The 15,908-nt window shown below is 42.0% G+C and overlaps 1 protein-coding gene across 1 annotated transcript in view; it reads left to right on the forward strand.

Moving 5' to 3' along the window:
* Positions 1-6: 6 nt before the first annotated feature.
* The window catches only part of FAM149A (family with sequence similarity 149, member A), a 40,480-nt gene continuing 24,578 nt past the window's right edge, over positions 7-15,908 (forward strand). The window contains exon 1 of the mRNA XM_010835809.1: positions 7-215. The gene's annotated coding sequence lies outside the window, so the exon portion shown is untranslated. The remainder of the gene's footprint in view (positions 216-15,908) is intronic.

The following is a 15,908-nucleotide window of genomic DNA, read 5'->3' on the forward strand; positions in this document are numbered from 1 at the left end:
TGGGCGGCGTATCCGTCCATCGGGGGCTCGGTGGGCAGCAGCATCAGCAGCAGTGTGACCGCGAGCCCGCGGAACCCTCGCCCCCCCTGCCCTGGGGACAAAGAACCCAGCGCTCGGGTGCCCCCCGGGCCTGGCCCCAAGACCCTGTTCTTCACTTTGCCGGACATCGGCGAGGAGTGGGCCTCGGACAGCGACTCGGAGGACGGCCGGCTAGGGGGAGTAGCCCCGCTGGGGCCAGGCAGGTCCTTCTGGGGACCCCACCCCTCCACCTGCCACAGCCACCTTGCCGGGCGCCCGGTTACAGAACGGCGCCATTTGCCATTACTTCCACTAACTCCCCTGGATCACCCTCCTTGCACTTTTCTTGGGTCCTGATTCCTTGGCTTTCTGTTCTTTTAAAATACAGGCTGTGACAGGCTTGCGCTTAGCTTTCTGGGAAATAATCCTCTGGTGTTTACCATCAGTGAAGGAGAGACGATGAAACAGGGCTTGCATGAAAGAGGGGCAACATTTTGTTTCTTTTCTCGCTGAAGCCTTCCCTTTTAGATCATTTGAGAGTCTGGTTTCCTTAAGGATTTAGAAAGGAGCCTTTGAGTCCTTCTCTCTGATGCAGGATTAACACATGTGCAGGTAACCCAATTACTACACTCGCAGCTCTCATTTTAAGAAATGGTGAGACTCATGCCTCCCCCCTTTTTCAAGGATCAGCCTCAATTCTCATCCCTTTAAGTGGGATCTTTTTTTTTTTTTTTGGTATGAGACATGGAGTTAATTTACGTATGCATAACATCATCTGACACAAATGGATTTGTTGTATCTTGTATCCTAGAGCTCCTGCGTTCTTGCCATGGGGCCTTGAGATACTCCACAAACAGTGACTGACTTCATGGGGACCATCTCAATGGGAATTGGGAGACACTTCCCTCAACACACAAACTCACACACATTCCTCTTGGAAAATGTGGATGTCAGAAGTCAGGCAAATTTTATTTTATTAATGAGCACAGGATATAGCTATTCTTAAGTGGGTATAAAGATGTTCAGCCTTCTGAATTTCACAAAAGGATACAGTCAAGGGCAAATGTAGTGAAATGGTCAAGCACAAATCAGGAAGTCCCATTCCTGGATGCAGATTTCTTCATTGTAGTCTAGTGAAGGAAGAACGGTTAGGCCTGCTAGCAGAAAAGCTCTCCTCTGCCCACAAAAATGGACTGGAAAACTTTGGCATTAAGACTGATTCTAAGTCATTCAAAATTCAAACAACTATTTTCACAAAGCCATGTGACACTCATCTCAGTGTTAAAATAAGCAGTTAAGTAGTAAGTTGTTTCTTTTCACTTAAATTATTGTATTATGAAATAGATGAATTAACTGATTTTTCCCCCTAAAGGAAAATCAGTTGCATTTGGATGAGTGGCTAGAATCCCTGGAGGAGGGCATGGCAACCCACTCCAATAGTCTTGCCTGGAGAATCCTCACAAAATCCTCACAAAAGAAGAGCCTGCCAGGCTATAGTCCATAGGGTCTCAAAGATTTGGACAGAAGCGACTGAGCATGCATGCCTGCAAGTGGCTAAAATATGTATGCCTAAGGACTTAGACCTTTGTTATTGGCTACTGGTCCTTCACATTTATGCAATTAATGTTTTATGAGCAAACAGATATACACACTGATCTTGAACTCTAATCTTAGTCCTTTTTCCAGCAGGCACTGAAACATTCAGTAGGGCCCGTGAAAGCACTAGTGTGGTTTTCTTTCTTGAACATTTTAGTCTATGTTGCTGCTGCTGCTGCTGGTAAGTCGCTTCAATCGTGTCCGACTCTGTGAGACCCCATAGACGGCAGTCCACCAGGCTCCCCCATTCCTGGGATTCTCCAGGCAAGAACACTGGAGTGGCTTGCCATAGTGTATGTTAGCATTGTCCAAAAATGCTCAATGGATACTTTTTTGAATAACACTGTATTTGGCCCTGTTTACAGTATGCTAATCTGCATTGGCAGAGATATCCAATTGTCCTGAAAGGGCAGACACTGAATTTTATAAAATTGCTTTGAGGAATAATAGGCACAGATACGTGTGTTCAAGGATCTTCTTATTTATGCTTGTTTGTTCTCTCTGTGGAACACCCTACAGCACTTTTGAGTACATTAGTTATTTTTTTTTCTTTTGCATATACAAATAGTCATATTCCCTTCCTTTCATACCTCATTTCTTTTTTTAATCATGAAATGTACAAAGGGACAAGGGGGAAGAAAAAAAGAAAGAAATCTTTCTTTCGTTCTTACAGACCTTTTGCATCTTAAAATGTATTTTTTCCCTCCTGGACATCTGGGTTGACTATGACACTGAATAAGAAAGAATCCTTCAACAATGGATTTAAATTGCACAACAATTTTCACCTTATCTATTTGTTTTCAGACAGCTGCTGTTAATCATTAGCCCGCTTAACTAATAATAAAACCATATATTTGGTTTTCTCAAGCCAGATATGTGAAGAGTGAAAGGTAGTTAAAGTAGGAATAAGAGACGGAAGAGGGGGGAAAGCATAGCTAAAGAGAATGTAGATACATGTCAAACAAAGGTAAGAAAATCTTGAGAAACAGTTAATCTAATTTTAAGACCACCACTCATTTTAAAAAAAAGTCCTCATTCACAATTTATATTTTTGGAAGATCTATGCATCTTACCTTTGACCTGATTCTGTTCTTGGCCTTTACTAAAATTAAAAATACTGAAATTTCAGTGGGGATATATGCAAACTTTCAGTTCAGAGCCTTTTTCTTTTTCATTAAGGTGCTGTGTAATAGCATGAGTTTTGATCTCTGATTCATAGATTAAATGAATGACTAGCCCACAGAAGAGGGGTTCGCTCTTTCCAGTGACACGTTTAAACCAGAGGCAGAGATACTGAGTTGCCTCCTTTACCCCATTCTCCCACACCCCCGGATGTGTGAGCTAGCACTTGTCAACTTCACCTTCATTTCCCTGTGTCTTTGATATACACATTGTCCCTCCTTCACACTGGTTTCCCGTCTCCCCATCCCTCATCATACTTCCTCTTGCATTTCTGGTTTTATCTATACATTGTATAGATATACATTGTATATCAGCTTGTAAATGGACTTATTCTTTCTTTGCGAATAGAAGAACTTCTATCAGTAGATAAGATAGGCAGATAGGCACTGTTGTTTGTGAAGATTGGTAGATTTAAACTTCATGTTGTTGGAAAGTATTTCTATCTTTTTAAGTTATTGCTGATAGTATATAGTCATTGCTTTTGTGAGTGGTTGAGTTCCCTTGTTAAAGTCTTGTAAGTATGGAAATATCACAATAGCTGCATGCAGGACTTGTGAACTTGACTGCCAATGAAAAAGAATGCAGGGACTTGTTGAGTCCAGAGCTGGGGTGACTCTTCAGGATTCAGGCAAGAATCGAATGAGTTGAATTCCAATCTCAAACCATTTGCTTGCTGTGTAATTCTGGGCAAGCTCTTCAGTTTCCACCTTGATAAAATGGAGATAATAATGATGCTTTTCTCATACAGATGTTCCAAAAATTCATTGAAATAATATTTTAAGTGCCTAACATAGAGAAATGTGTATAACCCTGGTGGCTCAGATGGTAAAGAATCCACCTGCAATGTGGGAGACCTGGGTTCGATCCCTGGGTTGGGAAGATCCCCTGGATGGCATGGCAACCCACTCCAGTATTCTTTCCTGGAGAATCCCATGGACAGAGGAGCCTGGTGGGCTACATCCTATTAAAGCTGAAAAAAATAAGACATGGGTAGTACACCTATATTCTCAGTGTCAAATAACACTTGAGGCAATGGGATAGTCATATCTAATCTCTTCCACTAGGAAGGAAAAAGGGAAATATTAGTAAGAGTATTGAAAATGGAATCTTTTAGTGCAGTTATTAGGCAGAACAAATAAGAGTACACTCTAATCTTTCATCATTTTCCCTGTGAAACTTACAGAAGATAAAGGCTACTTTAATTAGTATTACTACTGTTTGCTGTACAGTATCTAGAAGAAAATGTATTTGCCACCCAGAGATCAAACTTTTAATTTTTAGAGACACTGCGGAGTAACCAGTAGCCTCACAAATCAAATCGTTCATGGCCAATACTTCATATAGCCCTTGCCATTCCTACTCAGTGATGTGTTCTTTATATGTACATATCTTTTTTAAACTGTAAGCTCTTTGTCCTGTGACATTTAAGACAGCACACATCCACAAAAGGCATTTAATAAATATTTATTAAATGAAGAAATGAAAATATTTCCATTACAATATCCACTTGTGTATGTTCCTAATCTTGTAAAAATCCAGAGGAAATTTAAATGTACGTATGTCCTTTTTTAATATGTATTTATTTATGGCTGTGCTGGGTCTTTGTTGCTGCTCAGGCTTTTCTCTAGTTGCGGGGAGCACGGGCTTCTCATCGCAGTGGCTTCTCTTGTTGCGGAGCAGGGGGCTCTAGGCACACAGGCTTCAGTGGTTGCGGCATTTAGGCTCAGTAGTTGTGGCCCACGGGCTTTGCTGCCCTGTGGCATGTGGGATTTTCCCGAACCAGAGATTGAACCAGTGTCCCCTGTATTGCAAAGCGGATTCTTAACCACTAGAGAGCCAAGGAAGCCCTCTTAAAAATATATATATTTTTCTGAGTGCACCGGGTCTTAACTGTGGCACGTAGGAGCAGCTTCTTTGTTGTGCTATGAAGGATCTGGTTCCCTGACCAGGGATGGAACGCAGGCTCTCTGTGTTGGGAGCTTGGAGTCTGAGCCACTGGGCCACCAGGGAAGTCCCTAAATGTCCTTCTTTAAGAATAATTGTCTTGGGCCTCTCTGTTCCATTGTCTTGGAGTTTTCCAAGAGTTGGTAATGCTTTCTGCGGGGACTTTGCATTCCCACAGGGATGAATGGTGTGCTCAGCAGACAATTGTCATTTGACTATTACTTTCTATTACAGTCAGATGACCATAAATTTCATTAAAAAATAGTAATGAACCTGACTTGGGCATTCATGCCTCGCATTTGCTTAAACCCAAGAAAAGAATTTTGTTCTTAACGTCTTATACAGTAGGTTTTTAAGCTTTAAATTATCTTCTTTATTACTTTGAAGGCTCAAAAAACTGAACTTGAGCTATTATGTTCTTCTGCTGTGTATTTAAAAGACACATATTGAACCTTTTCTAATGTAATAGCTAATGTAATGTAATGTAATAGCTAATGTGTGTAACACTTGGTATGCTAGCAGTTACCGGTTACCACTCCATGATAAGTACAGAAAGTAAGAACAAATTCCTGGTGGTCCAGGACCCTGTGCTTCCAGTGAAGGGGGCGTTAGTTTGATTCTTGGTCAGGGAACTAAGATCCTGAATGCCATGGGGTATGACAAAAAAAATAAATAAATAAAAAATTTTAAAAGGACATCAAACTCCTTACCAAATTATATTATATAAAAAATAATAACTTTTGAAAAAAAAGAAAGATTGAGAGAATAAATGTTTAGAAAAGTTTTTAACAATTGACAGAGTAACATTATGTCTATTGACTGATAAAACTTTTGGACTTTGTGTTTTGTGCATCTTTTTTTCCATTTTGCTTTCTAATAATTTATTTTTATTACACTTAAAAGTTACAACATCCACAATGAATAGGAAAGAAAAATTTAATAGTCAGACTACACATTAGTCCTTGGGGTTGCAAAGAGGTTGCAGAGAGTCAGACACAACTTAGTAACTAAGCCTATAGCACATGTTAGCTTGAGAAGCACTGAAGCAGACTTTACTTAAACACTTGTAAACCACAATGAACAGCAAATTTCAGGACATCAAGAGAGAAAAAAACAGCCGGATGACCACACTAGCATTTTACTCTTCCTAAAATACAGGGCTAAGCAAGGTTTGAACAGTATCCTCTGATTAAAGAAGACATTCTTTAAATGATTGTTCAAATAATCTAGAGTCAAGAATATGCTCTTGTCACAAAGTTTTTGGGAGCCCTGGCTGTGGGGATATAACCTGTGGCCAGAAGGAGGAGGTTTCTCACAGTTAATGCTTTTTTTTTTAAGTTTTACACCAATGCTGTATCCCATCAGAGCTCGTTCACAGCCCTTGATGGCTGTTGTTTCTCTCATAAGGCATAACTTGCAAGTACAGATAATGTGTTTTTTTGTTTCTAAAGGAACTTTTAAGATGAAATTTACAGACATGACATGCTTTCTTCTCTTATTGCCAATTTGTAGTCTCTCTGGAAGAATCCCTGATTTACCAGTAATAAATGATCAGATGTATTAATCCCTTCTGAATTGCACAGGAGGGAATCATGTCCCATAGGAGGGAATCCTATGACCCATTAAGTTTTTTTAAGTTTAATTTTAAGTTTAATTTACATTTGAAACTCACTTTCTTCCCCTGGTGGAAATGAAAGCCCAGTTATCTGGGATTGCTCTCATCTTTATCTTAGACTTGAGCCTCATTCTGGGGGCTTTGATAAGACCAGGGCATTCATCAGTGGGGAAGGAGCCCACTTTTCTTTAATAACCTCTGTCGCTGCTGAATATACTGAGATATCCGTAATCTTGTCCTTCGTAATAACCCAGGTCCCATGCCTTTATCCACAAAGGCCCTTGCAGTTAGGGATCTCCCCGGTTAAATCTGTGGTACTTCTGGGAAGCCCTGGGGGCAGCCCACTGCTCTCTTACCAACGTTCTCCGTCACAGGACTTCCAGGAAGATGCCAACCCACAGCACACAGCCTTCCTCTGGGGTTCTACCAGCCCACCTAGGCTGTGGACAAGGATCAGCACCCTCTGATCAATTACCTCCTCATCAGTCAGCCTCTGTTGCCCCTGAGGTCTGCATTTTGTGCTTCTGCGTCAATTTCCTGAAGGACTCCTCTAGAAACTCCCTGGAACTCCCTAGGCTGATTCAGGGCTCCACTGGCCCATGAGAATAAGAAAAGAAACACTTTTCCAATGATGGGCTGGATAGATTTCCGCCCTCATTAACTACTTGGCCAGGCACCTTCCTTATGGTATAGTGTTTCACTGCTTTAAAGCATTAGTTTTGTGACTGTTTCTCAAATATGTATTATCCTATGGAGTCAAGGTTCTTAGCATAATGACTAGTATTTCCTTGTCTGCTGCTGCTGCTGCTGCTAAGTCACTTTAGTCGTGTCCGACTCTGCAACCCCATAGACGGCAGCCCACCAGGCTCCCCCGTCCCTGGGATTCTCCAGGCAAGAACACCAGGTACCAAATGCTGTATGCATATTCTATAGTCATTATCATGCATCCCCAGAACATACACACAAGGAAGGAATTTTATTTCCATTTACATATGAAGAAATTGAGGTTCAGACGGGATTATAAATGGTCTCATTCAGATGGTTAATATGTGGAAATGAAAGATTCAAATTCACGCAGTCAATTTTTATCCCCCACGCTTACGTGTAGCCAAGTTCTTTTTTAAAGAATTAAGATGGTAATAAGGATTAAAATCTACTTCTAAGGAAATCGGTAGCGTTTTTTTCTGAAACAAACTGACTCTAGGAAATTGTACTCTTTCCAATAAAAATTAGTTTGAAAATAAAAATCATGTTAATAAGTAATCTAAAATTATCTTTCTCAAAATAATATTCCTAGTAATACTATAAGGAGACAAAAATTAAAGCGTACTTTTGTCCACTTTGAGGCACAGATAACAAATGATTTTTATTATAAAGCTAGAATTTCTTTAAAGCATTTCCTTTCTTTAAAGCAAAACTATTATCTCTCTTTTACTTTATTATGTATGTGTTTCGCATAAATTATTTTGTGTATATTTAATAGTAAATCAGATATTTGTACAAGTAAGGCAGATAATTAGCAAGCATTGTCTTACTGGGGAAAAATAACAGGAGAAGCAGTTAGATATGCCTTTGCTAAGGGGAAAATGTACACATTAGCATTTTCTTAATTAGCCATTTCACTTAAGGGTTTAGAAGAAGCCTTATATTAATTAAATATTGACAACTGTAAAGATATGGGAATGGAGGTGAAAGGGATAGTCTTGGGTAAAACTCTATTTTTTAATTTCTAATTTAATTTAATTTTTGACTGCACCATCCAGGCTTGCAGGGTCTTAGCTCCCCTACCAAGAATCAAACCCAGGCCCTCTACAGTTAGAGCACAGGGTCCTAACCACTGGACCACCTGGGAATTCCCTACTCTATTTTTTAAAATGTTAATTACTGATAAAATTAGTCCTAAATTTCTTGGTTCAGATTTCACACAACTGAGATCAAGGTGAAGGACGATGATTTTAGGTGAGATGTGAATAAGAAGAAATTGTTCTGTTACTTACAGAACAGACTCAGAGACTTCGAGAACAGGCTTATATTTGCAGGGGATTGGGGGGAGGAAGGATGGGGAAGGGATAGGTAGGGAGCTTGAGATGGACTTGTACATGCTGCTTTATTTAAAATGGGTAACCAGTAAGGACCTACAGTATAATACAGGGAACTCTTCTCAATGTTATGCAGAAACCTGGATAGGAGGGGAGTTTGGGGGAGAATGGACATGTGTATGTACGGCTGAGTCTCTTCGCTGTTCACCTGAAACTGTCAAACATTGTTAATCGGCTCTACCCCAGTATAAAAGGTTGACATTAATACATGTACTAGGCAGTTGACTAAAATAAAAGCAAAGCAAGAAAAGTTAAAAAATGTTTCTCCATACAAAATTTGTATAGTAATGTTATCTTCAACAGTAACTCAGCTCAGTGTTATAAAAAACAAAAACAACACAACCCTCTGTGGGACACCTTACTACATAATACCTTTTTTTTTTTCCTTTTTATAATAAGGAAAATGTGCTTTTACCTTTATTTTAGCCAAGGATTGACCTGTGCTTAATAGAAATGTGTCTTAATGTTTCAGAGCTCGTGATTCTTGTGAATTCAAAGTCAATATGAAATTCAGTTTACGAATGGAGCACTTTTCTTTACCGTTTAATTATTTAATGTTGCTCTTTTGCTTAACATGGACACTTTGAGTTTAGCATCGTGTGTGTGTGTGTGTGTGTGTGTGTGTGTGTGAACCCCAAATACATATAAGCCATCTACCTGTCCCTTGGAAACCTCTGTTTTTGCCTCAAACCGACTACAAAGCAGCAGGCAATCTTGTTTTCACCCTTAAGTACCAATGAATTGTTCTTGCATTAAAGAATTGCAGGAGGGACAGGGGACTTCCCTGGTAGTTCACTGATTCATCCTCCGAGCTGCCAGTGCAGGGAGTGAGGGTTCCATCCCTGGTCAGGGAACTAAGATTCCTCATGCCATGCAGTGTGGCCAAAATATTAGGGGAAAAAAAGAAGAATTAGGGATAAAATGTGTATTTTACTGAAGATTCCCTTGGGATATGAATGGAGATGTGTATCGCATGTTGTACAATATTTCAGTGCAAAAATTTCCTTCATTCTACTTCCAACAGTGACACACTAGGTTGTTTTAGGAAAACCACCACCTGAATGCATGTAGAAGAGCTGGAGAATAAATTTTAAAAAGCCACTGAAGTTTTGGTAAACTGGAAATAGACCAGCCTCATAGGAACTGAAACCCAGTTTTAAATCTTCTTAATTCCTGATTGGATTTAGATGATTTGAATTTGCTGGAGCTCCTAGCCCTGTCTGCTGTAAGAACCAAATTTAATCCCCTCTGTATTTAAGATTATAGCAACAACTGTATATTGTTCATCAAAGACACAGTTTATATAGCAGATCAGATCAAATCAGTCGCTCAGTCATGTCAGACTCTTTTCGACCCCATGAATCGCAGCACGCCAGGCCTCCCTGTCCATCACCAACTCCCAGAGTTCACTCAGACTCACGTCCCTCAAGTCAGTGATGCCATCCAGCCATCTCATCCTCTGTCGTCTCCTTCTCTTGCCCCCAGTCCCTCCCAGCATCAGAGTCTTTTCCAATGAGTCAACTCTTCACATGAGGTGCCCAAAGTACTGGAGTTTCAGCTTCAGCATCATTCCTTCCAAAGAAATCCCAGGGCTGATCTCCTTCAGAATGGACTGGTTACATCTCCTTGCAGTCCAAGGGACTCTCAAGAGTCTTCTCCAATACCACAGTTCAAAAGCATCAATTCTTCGGCGCTCAGCCTTCTTCACAGTCCAACTCTCACATCCATACATGACCACAGGAAAAACCATAGCCTTGACTAGACGAACCTTTGTTGGCAAAGTAATGTCTCTGCTTTTGAATATGCTAGCTAGGTTGGTCATAACTTTCCTTCCAAGGAGGAAGCGTCTTTTAATTTCATGGCTGCAGTCACCATCTGCAGTGATTTTGGAGCCCAGAAAAATAAAGTCTGACACTGTTTCCACTGTTTCCCCATCTATTTCCCATGAAGTGGTGGGACCGGATGCCATGATCTTCGTTTTCTGAATGTTGAGCTTTAAGCCAGCTTTTTCACTCTCCACTTTCACTTTCATCAGGAGACTTTTTAGTTCCTCTTCACTTTCTGCCATAAGGGTGGTGTCATCTGCATATCTGAGGTTATTGATATTTCTCCTGGCAATCTTGATTCCAGCTTGTGTTTCTTCCAGTCCAGCGTTTCTCATGATGTACTCTGCATATAAGTTAAATAAACAGGGTGACAATATACAGCCTTGATGTACTCCTTTTCCTATTTGGAACCAGTCTGTTGTTCCATGTCCGGTTCTAACTGTTGCTTCCTGACCTGCATACAAATTTCTCAAGAGGCACATCAGGTGGTCTGGTATTCCCATCTCTTTCAGAATTTTCCACAGTTTATTGTGATCCACACAGTCAAAGGCTTTGGCATAGTCAATAAAGCAGAAATAGATGTTTTTCTGGAACTCTCTTGCTTTTTCCATGATCCAGTGGATGTTGGCAATTTGATCTCTGGTTCCTCTGCCTTTTCTAAAACCAGCTTGAACATCTGGAAGTTCACAGGTCACTTACTGCTGAAGCCTGGCTTGGAGAATTTTGAGCATTACTTTACTAGCGTGTGAGATGAGTGCAATTTGTGCAGTAGTTTGAGCATTCTTTGGCATTGCCTTTCTTTGGGATTGGAATGAAAACTGACCTTTTCCAGTCCTGTGGCCACTGCTGAGTTTTCCAAATTTGCTGGCATACTGAGTGCAGCACTTTCACAGCATCATCTTTTAGGATTTGAAATAGCTCAACTGGAATTCCATCACCTCCACTAGCTTTGTTCATAGTGATGCTTCCTAAGGCCCACTTGACTTCACATTCCAGGATGTCTGGCTCTAGGTCAGTGATCACACCATTGTGATTATCTGGGTCATGAAGATCTTTTTTGTACAGTTCTGTGTATTCTTGCCACCTCTTCTTAATATCTTGTGCTCCTGTTAGGTCCATACCATTTCTGTCCTTTATCGAGCCCATCTTTGCATGAAATGTTCCTTTGGTATCTCTGATTTTCTTGAAGAATACAGAAATATTGAATATAAATGTTTATGGATGAAGAGTTTGTATATGCCATTTCTAATGAAAAGAAACACACTTATTTCCACAGCAGAGAAATAGTAATATTAATCATCTGACAAATTATGCTGGTACAATATCATTTTCCAGTTTAGACTGCTTTTTAATAAAGGGTTACCTTTTCTATACAAAAAAGTAGTCACCTTTAGGGTTGTTGTGAGGTTTGGGAGTAAGGTATGTAGGTCCCTGACCTAATTACCTGCCAAGGTGAAAGCACTGTCCATGGAGGCTGTCAGTGAGATGACATGTGGTGTTAACTGCGCAGACTAGATATTGTTCACTGCAACAGTGATTTCTGATCTAACCAGGTCCTATATCTGTGGTGGTGGTGGTAGTTTAGTTGCTAAGTCATGTCCAACTCTTGTGACCCCATGGACTGTAGCCCACCAGGCTCCTCTGTCCATGGGATTCTCCAGGCAAGAATACTGGAGTGGGTTGCCATTTCTTTCTTCAGGGGATCTTCCTGACCCAGGAATCGAACCTGGGTCTCCTGCATTGCAGGCAGATGATTTACTGACTGAGCTATGAAGGAAGCCTGTATCTGTACTATAATAAAAATTCACTAAACCTTGCAAAAGCATTGTTGTTGTTCAGTCACTCATCCACGTCCCACTCTTTGTGACCCCATGGACTGCAGCATGCCAGGCTTCCCTGTCCTTCACTATTTTCCAGGGTTTGCTCAAACTCATGTCCATTGAGTTGGTGATGCCAATCCATTCATCTCAACCTCTGTCGTCCCCTTCTTCCCCTGCCTTCAGTCTTTCCCAGCATCAAGGTCTTTTACAGGGGGTCAGCTCTTTGCATCAGATGGCCAAAGTATTGGAGCTTCAGCTTCAGTATCACTCCTTCCAATGAATATTCAGGACTGATTTCCTCTAGGATGGACTGGTTGGATCTCCTTGCAGTCCAAGGGACTCTCAAGAGTCTTCTCCAACACCAGTCTTCTCAACAGTTCAAAAGTATCAGTTCTTTGGTGCTCAGCCTTCTTCATGGTCCAACTCTCACATCCATACACAACTCCTGGAAAAACCATAGCTTTGACTAGACAGACCTTTGTTGGCAAAGTAATTTTTCTCCTTTTTAATACGCTACATTTGTCATAGCTTTTCTTCTAAGGAGCAAGTGTCTTTTAATTTCATGGCTGCAGTCACCATCTGCAGTGATTTTGGAGCCCAAGAAAATAGTCTGTCACTGTTTCCATTGTTTCCCCATCTATTTACCATAAAGTGATGGGACCAGATGCCATGATCTTAGTTTTTGGAATGTTGAGTTATAAGCCAGGCTTTCACTCTCCTCTCTCACTTTCATCAAAAGGCTCTTTAGTTCCTCTTTGCTTTCGGCCATAGGTGGTATCATCTGCATATCTGAGGTTATTGATATTTCACCTGGCAATCTTGATTCCAGCTTGTGCTTAATCCAGTCTAGCATTTTTCATGATGTACCCTGCATATAAATTAAATAAGCAGAGCGACAATATACAGCCTTGATATACTCCTTTGGAGAAGGCGATGGCACCCACTCCAGTACTCTTGCCTGGAAAACCGCATGGACGGAGGAGCCTGGTGGGCTGCAGTCCATGGGGTCACTGAGGGTCAGACACGACTGAGCGACTTCACTTTCACTTTTCAGTTTCATGCATTGGAGAAGGAAATGGCAACCCACTCCAGTGATCTTGCCTAGAGAATCCCAGGGATGGCGGAGCCTGGTGGGCTGCCGTCTATGGGGTCGCACAGAGTCGGACACGACTGAAGCGACTTAGCAGCAGCAGCAGCAGCATACTCCTTTACCAATTTTGAACCAGTCCATATTCCATGTCCAGTTCTAACTGTTGCTTCTTGACCTGCATACAGATTTCTCAGGAGGCAGGTAAGGTGGTCTGGTATTCCCATCTCTTTCAGAATTTTCCACGGTTTGTTGTGAGCCACATAGTCAAAGGCTTCAGCATAGTCAATGAAGCAGAAGTAGATATCCTTCTGGAATTCTCTTGCTTTTTCTATGATCCAATGGATGTTGTCAATTTGATCTTTGACTCCTCTACTTTTTCTAAATCCAGCTTGTACGTCTGGAAGTTCTCAATTCACATACAGTTGAAGGCTAGCTTGAAGGATTTTGAGCATTACTTTGCTGCTGCTGCTAAGTCGCTTCAATTGTGTCCGACTCTGTGCGACCCCATAGAGGGCAGCCCACCAGGCTCCCCCATCCCTGGGATTCTCCAGGCAAGAACACTGGAGTGGGTTGCCATTTCCTTCTCCAATGCATGAAAGTGATAAGTGAAGTGAAGTCGCTCCTTCGTGTCTGACTCTTAGCAACCCCATGGACTGCAGCCTACCAGGTTCCTCTGTCCATGGGATTCTCCAGGCAAGAGTACTGGAGTGGGGTGCCATTGCCTTCTCCTATTACTTTGCTAGCATGTGAAATGAGTGCAGTTGTGCAATAGTTTGAACTTGCTAGGCCTTGCCCTTCTTTGGGACTGAAATGAAAACTGACCTTTTCCAGTTCTGTGGCCACTGCTGAGTTTTCCAAATTTGCTGGCATATTATGTGTAGCACTTTAACAGCATCATTTTTTAGGATTTGAAATAGCTCAGCTGGAATTCCACCACTTCCACTAGCTTTGTTCGTAGTGATTTTTCCTAAGGCCCACTTGACTTCGCACTGCAGAGTGTCTGGCTCCAGGTGAGTGATCACACCATCGTGGTTATTTGGGTCATGAAGATCTTTTGTGTATAGTTCTTCTGTGTATTTTTGCAACCTCTTCTTAATCTCTTCTGCTTCTTTTCGGTCTGTACTGTTTCTGTCTTTTACTTTGCCCATCTTGTATGAAATGTTCCCTTGGTATCTCTAATTTTCTCGAAGAGATCTCTAGTCTTTCCCTTTCTATTGTTTTCCTCATTTTCTTATGCAAAACATAATAGAATTAAAATGTAATTGGGCATGGTTTTCAAAGTGCAAAAAGAGTGCCGTCTAGTGCTTATGTGGCAGTATTGCATGCAAACAACTCAGTTTTAAGGACTTTGCTCCCATAATTGTGGAGGTGGTGGTAAATCCCATACCTGCAGGGCAGATCAGAGGGCTAAAGACCCAGGGGAGAATTTTAGTTGTAGTTCAAATCCAAAGGCAGTCTGCTGGCAGAGCTGTTTCTTGGTCTTCAGAGCCAGAGGACATGCTCCCAAGGAGGAGGCTCCTCATCCTCACTTGGCCAGGACTGGGGTGATGACATTTTAGGGGATTCTTGAGAGGCCTGAGTGTACTGGGCATGTGGGAGGGATAGAGACTCAAAGAGGATGTTGGCAGGGTAAAGAAGTCTGCAGATTCTTTTACCCCTTTCCCACTGAGAGAGGCATTCTATCTTCCAGCAGGAGGAATAGATGGGCTTCTTTATACCTGCTCAGGGTTAGAAGGCCTCGTATCTCACAGGAGGATGGAGGCCAGGGCAGGCCGCGTCCCCTTTATTCATTGTGATTATTAAGAACTTCTTAGTGGGAGAGGGCACACCCCAGGTAGTACCCACCTTTGGACATCTTACTTTGACAATTTATCTTACTTCAGCCAACTCACTCTTTTAGTGAGTTGTTTCTTTTAGTTTATGAAAAGAGTGGCTTGGCCACTTGGCTGTCTCACAGCATAGCCTCTGGTGACTCTCATCTTGGTGTAATTGTATGAGTTCAAGACTGAAACAAGCATATATTCATAAACCAAAACAAGGTGTATGAGAGAAAGCATCTGAAGATGGAGACACAAGACCGCACAGGAAGTGAATCTGGGTGCCTAATGAGACCTAGTGCTGTGTGTGTGTATGTGTGTGAGAGAGTGTGTGTGTGCACGCGCGCGTGCTCGCACTGCAGGATCTTGCCACTCCAAGGAGTGTAGCCCGCTAGGCTCCTCTATTCATGGGATTCTCCAGACAAGGATACTGGAATGGGTTGCCATTTCCTACTCTAGGGGATCTTCCCCACCCGGGGATCAAACCCCCCTCTCCTGCTGTTTCCTGCATTGGCAGGCAGATTCTTCCCCACTGAGCCACCTGGGAAGCCCAATGAGATCTAGAGTCCCTGTTAATCAGATTAGCATCTTGCCTTTACCAGGCTGAGACTTCACTTTTTATTAAACCTCCCTCTACTTACCCTCATCCCCACTAGGAATCTTTTGACGCGAGGAGGGGGGTTGGTGAAATGGTTCCGTATTCCTCCTGTTAATTAACTTTCTATTTTTAAAGGTTAAGGATGGCAGACACATGTCTGGGCAGACCCCGGGGAAGGGGGTGCGAAGGTCAGGTCGCTGCTCACTGGAGGCGCAGAGAGGGCAGTGGAGCGGTAGACGCCTGTGGTCAAAGCTCAGGGCACTGGATTGTGAAAGGTGGCCCCTGGCAGCGGGAAGGAGGCAC

The sequence above is a fragment of the Bison bison genome, unplaced genomic scaffold (assembly GCF_000754665.1).
Source record: "Bison bison bison isolate TAMUID 2011002044 unplaced genomic scaffold, Bison_UMD1.0 scf7180017864050, whole genome shotgun sequence".
In the NCBI taxonomy this organism is placed as follows: Eukaryota; Metazoa; Chordata; class Mammalia; order Artiodactyla; family Bovidae; genus Bison; species Bison bison.